The sequence below is a fragment of the Castor canadensis genome, chromosome 12 (genome assembly GCF_047511655.1).
Source record: "Castor canadensis chromosome 12, mCasCan1.hap1v2, whole genome shotgun sequence".
Classification (NCBI taxonomy): Eukaryota; Metazoa; Chordata; class Mammalia; order Rodentia; family Castoridae; genus Castor; species Castor canadensis.
Window position 1 is genome coordinate 32,808,505 of NC_133397.1, and position 10,068 is coordinate 32,818,572.

The window sequence follows — 10,068 nt, forward strand, 5'->3', positions numbered from 1 at the left end:
CACCAAGCATCCCCAAAACACTGCCCTGTTGGACCACGCTGTCACCTTTGAGCAGAAGGACACTGCAATCTTACCCTTCCCCACCCTTCCCCACCCCCACTCCCCAACCCCGCAGAACAGATGCTCCCAAGTAAATGAAGTGAAATTCAAGTCAGAGACATTCCTCAGGGCTGTTTACTTGGTGTCCCATGCCTCACAGTTCTGGGGTGCCCTCTGGCTGAATCCTGCCTCTGACAGGCCAGCAGACAGTGCCAGGAAGCGGGCTGGTGTTGGGTGGCAGCAGACACGTGGTATCTGATACCTGACCAACTGCCCAATGATTCGCTCATGGCTCCTTCTTGTAGACAGATTCCTGGCTCTGTTGCTTGGGGTTTCCTGGCTCTGTTGTTTGGGGTTTCCTCATGCTTCTCACTCGTTCTCTATTGAGTCTGCATCAGGCAAGCCTCTCAAAACTCAGTAGGGATTTGGAGGAGGAGAGAAGACATGGAACTGTGACTAGCTGAGAAACTCCTGCTTTTTTGAAAAAATTCTGGGCGGCACTTTAGCAAGCATCCAGCAGAGCGGTCGTAGACACTCTATTCCTTTCACTTAGGTGAAGAAGCTGTCTGATGAGAGATCAATACCTTGTCATCTGGACATTTTGATACCTCCTGAGGGAATGGAAGTGTGCTGGACCTGGAGTCTGGTGCCCCAAGGTGCCAGTGATGCAAGCAAATGTCTTGACTCACTAAACCTGTCCCATATTTTCAATAAAATAAAAACGTGGTCCCTAAGATCCCTTCTAGCTCTGCCTTTGTGTTTATCAGGCCACTGATGGTTATTGCCTGACAAGCCATCAGCCCCATTCTGAGCAAAGGGGCCCAGGAGATTCTCTGAGTGATGTTGCCCTGGCAATTTGAGTGGCATCCACCCAGGACCTCCAGGAATGGAAAAGACCCCTGCGCCAATCCATATGCTGGACCAAAGAGGTGAGGCACCAGAAAGGTGACTGGTAGGCATTCTTTTCAAAGGGGGTCCTCCTTATTGATGGTGACTAGATCCTGAGATCTGTGCCAGGAGGACAAATATGAGATACTTACAGAGCACATGCCTGAGCAATCCAAAAAGACAGGGCACCCTAAGCAAGGACTGCTACTGCCCCACTTCTGCAGGGCCCTCCCACAGGCCAGCTCCAGGAGCACTGGAACCCAGCACAGCTGTGCCACCCTTGCCCTCATTTTCTTGTGTGTCCTTACAGTGATATCCATAAAGGGAGGAGACGCAGGCTTGTCTTATCATTGCGACCCAAAAGCACCAAGAGGTGTTCTATTCTATTTTGTAAGCAAGTCATGATGGGTAAAGCCTGGGTCTCAAATCATCTGGATTGTAAATTGAGTGTTGAGCATTACTGCTTGTTTCTAATCCACAAGATTAGGATACGATACATAAAATTAATTCCGTGTGGGTCAATAGTGTAAACATTTCTTCAGCATCAGCACTCCTGAGTAGTTTATTACTACATGACCTTGAAAAAGATGCTTGACCTCTTTCCTAGGGGCAATGTCATTCAATCTACCTACTTCCTGCTATCTACTACATTTGGAAGAAATCAAATGTAATCACATATGTGGCTATAGGAATATGCAATGTATTAGATAAATACTTGTCCTTAAAAGACACACAGTGAAGGGTATGAAACAAAAGAATGTGGGAACGAAGAGCATTGGCTCTAAATTTGATTGGGTTCAGATAATGACTTCCTGATCCCTGCAAGGATGACCTTGGAAAAATTACCTTGTCTCTCTGTCCTTCATTTCTTCTACCTCTAAAATGGTACTGATAGCACCTAGGTTATAGGGTTATTGATTTACTGTATATCCACTTCTTAGAACAGTGCCTTCACCTACAGAGGGCATACATTGAGACACCCCTTTGAACATCAACTTAAATATTAATAACAAAAATCAGGACTGAAAAATAGGCACAGTGTGTGGGGGCGGGGGGGTTACTAGTGGGTGAGGAAAGATGAAGGAAGGAGATTAAGGTGATGGAATATAGTTGATGGACTTCAAATACCTATATGAAACAGAACTAAAAAACCTCTTCCAATTGCTTTAAATGGGGTAGGGAGGAGGCTGAGGGGGAGAGACGATGGGGGCAATGTAAATAATGTACAATATAAGTCTAATAGGAATTGTCACTATGAAATCCCCTGTATAATGAATATATCCTAATAAAAAATTTATAATAACAAAAAGAACAGTGCCTAGAATATGGTAAGTGCTCAATAAATGTCAATTATTATCAAAAGTACCAGCTTCCTCTGGCCAGAGGACACTTGGTGTGCTTCCAGAGTCCCCCTGTACATATTGGGAGTGAAGTGTTTGCTGTGGACCTTGGCATTCTAAAAGTGAACCTTGGTGGGCCTCCGATTGAGCCCCAGTTGACTGGAAGACTTCATACAGATCCCTTCTTCCCGTGAGCCTCAGATACCAGTCCCCCCCCCCACACACACACACCAGAAAGGAAAGGCCATCATATGATCTGCCCACAATCATTTAATTGCTTCATTTGCCATATGGCAGAAGCAGCCTATACTCCTGATTTCCTGAATGTCTACCCTACTCCAGAGGGGGCCATAAGCACATGCGTGTCACAGATTCAGAAAGAGGACAAATTCAGGAAACAACTCAGGGCTTAAGAGCTCCCTTTAGAAGGTATGAAGGATTATTTTTTACTTAAAATATCTTCAAAGAACTTTTCCTTTGCATTAAATTTTCCTGATTGACAATATAGAAATATCCATCCTTGGGTCCAGAACGAAGTTGGAACTTTTTAAAGGTGTTTTATTTCCCCAGTGTAGTCACTCTGCCATTTTGGAGGAAGCCACCTGAACAAGTAAGCTCCCACCCCAGAAGGTCTGCCCTGGGCTGACCAGTCTGCTTGGCAAAGAGCTGGGAGAGGGAGCTGGTTCCAAGCCATGCATCAGCTCAGTTGCTGCAGTGTCTCTGCAGTGGCTCTAATTCAAACTGTCCTGAGATGGTCATCTGGGTGGCCCTTAGAAGGTCGCCTCTAAAACAAGAGGACTGGAGAAGAAGGTGGCTACTGATGTTGAGTGACTCTTCTGTATTTAGTTAGCTGCTGACTGGATTTCTACACTTTACCACAGCACTTGTCAATGACACATTCATGTCCAGCCAGAATGCCATCCTTGGCTCCGAGTGTGGATTTCCTAACACCAGATGTGAGCTGTGAATGGCAGACAGCAGTGACTGGTTCCTAGTGTCTGCTCAGACAGCACGGAGGCTTTTGTCCTTGAATCCGATCCCAAGCCAAACCTTGGACTCTGTCAACCCAACCTCCACAGTTGCTCCACGAGAAAGTCCTAGGGTAAGAAGTAGCATGGTCAATGCTTCAGTCTAACCAACAACAGCAATCAACAACCCGAAAAGCCTCTGAGTTAGGAAAAGCCTGGCAGAGTTCTTTCAGTGAGTTATCTGGATCATGCAGGCCAGGTCTTATGACTTATGTCCGATTCCTCAAGTCTATACTTGACTGGGGGGAGCAGACATAGAGGTTTTCTCTGTGGAGTCAAAAATGTTGTGCAAATTTTAACTTTACTGAGCTGGCAAAGTAGCTCAAGTGGTAGAGAAGCTGCCTAGCAAGTGTGAGGCCCCCAAGTTCAAACCCCAGTACCACCAAAAAAAATTATTTTTTTACCTTTACTAATCTCAAAAACACTTTTTAAAATGTTTTCTGAAGTGAAATCTATGTGAGGTAAGAAACTGATAGTGTGAATCTATCTTACACAGCTAAGCCAAAAGTCTAATCCACTCTTTCCTTCAACAAACATTGATTGGAACAGTAAAAAACTAAAACAGCCTGCTAAGCAACTCACAAGGTGCTCTCACTGAAACACAGCCATAGTGTCAATACTTGGTTATTGATGTTGGGCTGTGGTGGTCAGAGCCTGATTAAGACCATCAGAGACCATAAATACAGAACTGGTTATGGGACCTGGCCCCAGATAAAAACCACCACCAAATTACATTTTTTTTTTTTTTTGAGCATAAGGGAAGAAAACAAGGATTTGATTTTCCTTACGGTGAATATTTCAATAGCAAATCAGCTCCACCCCTCCCCTCTTTCCATCTCCTGATTCTCACCCCTTCTACCCTCCCTCCACCAAATTGTTCGTCTACCATGGGGGAGGAAGGAGAAGGTTGGCACTTAAGTGACAGATGTGAGTTCAACCCCAGGAGAGAAAGACTTCCTTGTACTGCAAAGTGGTTTAAAGTAGGCTATGACCACTGGTGGGGGAGGAGAATTCTGTGGAGGAGCCAGGACTCTGTAATCTCAGAGACAGCAGAGTCTAACTCTGGAAGGGGACTGAGTCTCTTGCAGCCTCTGAACGAGTAATACTGGAGTGAAATCAAAGGGCAGATGTGTTACCCACATAGAAAATTACTTGATTCATCCAGAAAATTGAGGACAAAAGCAGTAACTCATTTTCCACAGAGAAATGTGTGTTTCCTTGAGAAAGAGCAGGAAAAATTTGTTCTAGAAGAAATATTGGTTAGTTTTATATTTTTATTGGCATATATTAGTTGTACTGGGGGCTTTCATTGTGACACATATGTGCTTACATGTATCTTAATTAGATTCAACCCCTCCATCAATCTCCCTCATCCCCTCTCCCCCTTCTTAAAATAATTTCAACAGGTTTCATTGTTCTATTTTCATACACATATAAAAAGTACATCAACTGTATTAGACCTTTCTCCCTCTCCATTTACCCTCCCCCTCCCACTGATACCCACCCAGAGACAGAACCTGTTTTACCTTCCTGTCCATTTTTTTTAAGTTTGTATTGGTTATTAAATAGGGTTTTGTCATGGTATTTCACACATGTATATATTGTACTCTAATCAGTTTAACCCCCTCTATTATTCACTCTTTCTCTGTCACCCTGCTCCCCTATTATTCAACAGCTTTAAGTACATTTCATTGTGCTATCTTCATACAGATACAATGAGAAACATTAGTTTTTAAATTCTCCTTAAGAAGACAATAGATTCAAGTGGGGGTTGGGGCTATACAGGGAAACACTTGGATATAACTCAGTGATATTTTTGGTTGATAACAGGTGAGCCTTCTAAACTTTGAATCCCAGAGTGTTTATTTTTTTATTTATTTTTTTTTCAGTGGTACTAGGTTTTTGAACTCAGGGCTTTTCACTGGCTAGGCAGGTGCTCTACCACTTGAGCCACACCCTAGCCCACCCAGAGTCTTTAGGTCTTAGATTGGTCTTCACTTAGATGTGTACCAACTGGATAAGGTGTGGGAGGGGCATCATAGGAGCCAATGGGGGACAGGCACACTCTTTGGAAAAGCCATTTCTCCACAATCTTGGATGGTTCTGGATGAAGGTGACCCAAGGTCTTAAATATTTCACTCTTTTGCTATTTATTGGTCTAATTTGGGCTTTTATAGTTAAACTTCCTTTGCAGAAATAGATCAAGTTTCTATGTCATATAGCTCAATGCATCCAGGGTCTTTCTGCACATTATTGACTCATCTGTTTTAACCTTGGGGGAGGAGGAGGCACAGTGAGGCCAGAGTGTAATTTGATCAACTCAATCTGTCTTTTCTAGGTTGAGGGAAATGCAAGGAAGTAAACAGAGTAGAAGGAACTGGGGTCTGGCTGCATTTGACTCCTCTGAGCTGCCTGAATTGGGGAGGCAACTGAGAAGTGTCTCTAAGACCTGGGTCAGCTGGTTCCTGCATTTGTAAGCAAGAACTCAGAGGGCAGCCAGGACATGCCAGCAGCAGCTAAGAATGTTCACTTATGTTCCTGTTTCTCAACATTGATTCTCCTCCTGACCTGCAGAAAAAAAATGGTTTCTTACAGCTACACTATTACCCATTAGCCCCCTTTGCCTACCTCTCCAAAGCCACACATTCCAACTGGTTCTCTGTGTGGGTTCCAGGCCTGCCAAGACATACCAGCACAGAAGCAATTTCTTCCTACAGTCACCTGGCTCAAGTTGTCAAGCAAAATGTGTGAGGCCAAGGACAGATATCTGTTAGGGAGGCCAAGAGATGTGTAACCCCTGCAGCTTCCTGCACGTGGAGAGGAAGCAAGAGAAAGCTCATCCTGCAGGAGAAGATTAGGTTATGTAAGTGGAGCACATGGGTTTGCTCACTGCTATTCACCTGTCGCTAATTAGTACACTGCCTGTCAGGAATAGAGCAAGGAAAAAATCTGCCTGCTTACGCAAGCTTACCTCACAGTGGTAGTGAAGACACACTGATGTAATAGAGAAGGGTTCCATTCAACAAAAAATATATTGGACTATATAATATGTTAGGTCCTGGGAGACAGATGGACAGACCAGGGTCCCAGCTCACTAGGGAATTCATGGTCAAGGACAGGGACACAAACAGTTGTGTAAAATCCATGTGATACACACAACAAAATAATCTGCAATGTATAAAAATCTGCACAAGTCCTTTGAAAGGTAAGTCAGATAGAACCACTGGTTCCTTCCAGAAGGGTGTTCTTCCAGTCAGAGAGAACAGAGTGTGCAAAGCTAAGAACTGGGCCTGGGATTCTTCAATGCTGACTTGGTAAAAGTAAGCTCATTCCAATGGCAGGAGCAGTCACGAAAGCAGTTTCCTGCCAACGGGGCCAGCAACACGGCAGGAAATCTGAGAGCCAAGGAGGAGAGTAAGGAGGAAGAGCTCTGGACCCAAGAACAGGATTGCCCAGAAAGGAGGGGTGGGGGAAGAGCAGCTCAGGGAGATTGCCCAGACCATCTGCTAGCATAGAGGCTTGCCTTTGAGAGCCAGTGGGGGTAACGACTGGGGGCACTGGCCCAGTTCAGATGGCAGACACGTACAACACCGCTGAGTGCAGGAAGAGTGGGTCTGCTCTGCTTGAAGGAAGAGTGACAGCTGAGGTCAGGAATGCTATAAAGCCCCCAGAGATGGCCCTCTTTGTCTGGAAGGAGGGGCTCACAGAGAAGAGAGGGAGAATCCAGGACTGGAGAATTAAATCCATTTGTACACAAGAGGAAGTTTTGAAAGAACCCCAGGGGTACAAAGAGGATAAAATGATAGGAAAGCTTACAAAGCATAAAAGAATTCACCATAGATATGTCTTTTCCTGTGTCTCAACCAACTCTGTAGCACTCACTTAAATATCAGGCTCTGTCTTCCAAAATCTTTTCTTCTCAGCATCACTCTTCCTGACTCCATCATGGGTCCATAACTTCAATTACCATGTACAACCTTGATCTCCAGGCCAGTCTCCTGCCTAGTGGACAAGTGCTCACTTGACCTTTCACCTTGACCCCAATGGATACCAAAAATCAATCATGTCCCACACTGAATATCTCCACCCTATCCCTCTTCCCTCATGCCCTCTCCAACACACACCAGCTCAGGGAATTGGTCCTTACCTCACCTTAATTTCCAACCAGAAATCCCATGGAGTCTCTTTCTCTGGCCTCCTCCTTCCATTCAAATTATTTCCTAATAATTCTCAAACCTATTCACTTCATATTAGTTCATTATTACTGCTGTAACAAGTTGCATGGTGGCTTAAAACAACACAAATTTACTATCTTACCATTTTGAAGGCCAGAGTCCTAAAATCAAGGTGTCAGCAAGGTGAGTTCCTTTGGAAGGTTCTAGAAGAGAATCTGTTTGTGCCACTTCCAGCTCCTCAAGGCCACCTTTGCATTCTTCAGCTTGTAACACCTTCCTCCATGTTCAAAGCCAGCAGCATAGTGTCTTCAAGTCTCTCTTTGACTCTGGCCTTCTGTCTTCCTGGGTTTACTCAGATCAACTAGAATAATGTCCCTATGACAAGATCCACCACATGTGCCTTTTGCATTAGGAGGTATCATATTTACAGGTTTTAGGGATTAGGAAGTGGACTCTTTTGGGGGACCAATGTGCAACCTACCACACACCTCATCCCTGTGCCACTGACACCATCACTTCTTTTTTTTTTACCCCACCCCATGTCTTCCCATTCACAATACAGACCAGACCCAGGGCCTGGGCTGAGGTATAATGGAGTAGGTTTACTTTCCCTCCTCTTTATTGTACAGTCAGTGTAAGAACACAGACTGTGGTAAGCCATCACTTCTTATTTGGAGTCACCACCACATTTCCAAGTGCACAGAAGGACCAATGTAATGAGAAGGCATAAGAAAAGAAAGAAAAGACAGAGAAGGGAAAAGAGAGAGGAGCCTCTTCCCATAGACTTGCTGAGGGAAAGGATGTCCTTCATTCATTCACAGTCTCTTACCCTGTTTCCTCTCCAACACCACACCCCACAGTGTCCTCCTTCCAAACTACTCTTGGCCTTGCTATTTCCTGCTGCCCGTGTTCTTGGCCACAGAGCCTTTGCTCTTGTGATTTCCTCTGTCTGGAGCATTCTTTCTCTACTTCTAACAGTCACCTCCATTCATCCCCAACCTCTGCACAGAGCACTTGGGCTTTAAGTCCCAGTTGAGATGTCACCTCCTCAGGAAGGCTTGTTGGGCTTCCAGATTTAAGTCTCCAGTGGGCCCCATCACATCCTGCCCTTGTCTGTGTAAGCCCTTATCTTATCCTTTGGTAGTTGCCTGTTCACTCATCTGTCTTCCCCCTCTGATCTGTGAGCACCTTGAGAATGACATCCAAATCTACCTTGTTGTTCTCCAAGTACACTACAAAGCTCAAAAAATATTTCCTAAGCAGTATTTTAAAAAATAAAATAACACTCCTTTTGACTGAAAACTTTATTTGGTGGGTGGGGACTAGCAGAAGAAAGAGAGAATTTTGCTTTCAAACCTGATGGTATTGGCTTTCACAACCCAATCCCTGGAAATACTGTTTTGTTTTGTTTTTTTTTTTTTTTGGTGGGGGGGTTTCTTTTCATTTAATCATTACCTATTGTTGATTTGACTGAGGACGTGACAACAAAGTCAGTGGATATTTCCCTATGGGAAGGGAGGGGACGTTACACAGCTTGGTGCTTGTCAGTTGATTCCAGATCAGGAAGGCAACTGGGGACAAGGCCCTGGCAGAGAGAAAGGCCAGAGAGGTTGTCCAAAGTGGAGATCCAGAAGAGAGGTTTCCCCCGCTCAGGTCACAGGGATGAGGCTACACCTGCTGTCTGCAACGTCCTCACTAGCCAGAGCCAGACTCCTAAGATGTAGTAAGAATTCCAAGACTGCCGCCTGAGGCAACAGCTGGACATCAATCATCCTATGCCACATGAAGAAAGCAGGGCCTGCACAGCAGGACCTAGCAGGGGCGCATACTGAGAGGGGCACATTCCCACCCCACTCCATCCCAAGTCCACCTTCCCACTCCCTACCGTGCCCTATGGATCTCCAAATCCCAGGCCCACTCAAACAGACATTTGAGGGAATAGCAACAAACTTCTAGCCTCCTTAACAAGTGTCAGAACTGATGAGTAAAATATACAAACAAATGACTCTTGTCCATCTGTTTTTAATAGGTAAAGGATCTACAAAACCATAATTTGTCTCCAGAAATTAATGTGGCAAATTATGTCAAAAGTACTTGTCAACTTAGTTCCTATAGCCCAGAACATAAACAAACATCTCTTTCTCCCTCTCTCTCTCTCATACACACTTTTTACTTTGTAAAATAAATCCTAATGGACTTGTCACAGTCAAAATTCAGTTTTTCACTTCTCTTCCATATGGAAATGTTTGCTTTGGTTTGTTTCTTTTCACGGCTTTCTAATATTCTGTTGCATGACTGTTCCATATGTTATTCATCCATTTTTCTCTTGATGGACACTTAGGATGTTTTGGGGTTTTTTTCTTTTTAAACAATTTAATAATATATTCTTCTGAATATCCTTGTGGACATTAAGAGAGTCTCTTAAGTGGAACTGATGAGTAAGTTCTTCCACATCTTTGCTAGGTAGGCAGTTGCTAAATTACTACCCAAAATGGTTGCATGGATTTACATTCTCACTGATAATGTGTTTTCCTTTGCTCCATATCTTCTTCAATTCTTTGACAAATGTTGGTTTTTACCAGCCTTACAGATATATAA

At 44.2% G+C, this 10,068-nt stretch overlaps 1 non-coding gene across 1 annotated transcript; it reads right to left on the minus strand.

Moving 5' to 3' along the window:
• Nucleotides 1–8,007: 8,007 nt before the first annotated feature.
• Nucleotides 8,008–8,137, minus strand: LOC141415300 (small nucleolar RNA SNORA51). The gene has a single exon (XR_012440281.1). It is a non-coding gene; the product is annotated as a small nucleolar RNA SNORA51 (small nucleolar RNA).
• Nucleotides 8,138–10,068: the final 1,931 nt, after the last annotated feature.